This window comes from Penaeus monodon, chromosome 20, assembly GCF_015228065.2.
Source record: "Penaeus monodon isolate SGIC_2016 chromosome 20, NSTDA_Pmon_1, whole genome shotgun sequence".
Lineage (NCBI taxonomy): Eukaryota > Metazoa > Arthropoda > Malacostraca > Decapoda > Penaeidae > Penaeus > Penaeus monodon.
In genome coordinates, this window is record NC_051405.1 from 37,661,058 (window position 1) to 37,661,314 (window position 257).

Sequence of the window (257 nt, forward strand, 5' to 3'; positions counted from 1 at the left end):
AAATATCACACACAAATCCCAGAACGCCGCGATCCCGCAACACTGTACGCAGTCTCGACGTGCTTCCTGAACGAGCCACTTATCCCAGCATGAAGAGGGACCCCGTGGAGCCTGACACGTCTATCCATCAACCACTTGCTTTGGCTGCCTTGCGAGAGAAATTAAGCTGTGATGGAAGAATTCGCGAGAGCTTCTGTTTTCGTTAAGTGATAAACGTTGCTGGTCGACGTCGTGCTTTCTTGGTGGTGTTCCGATTC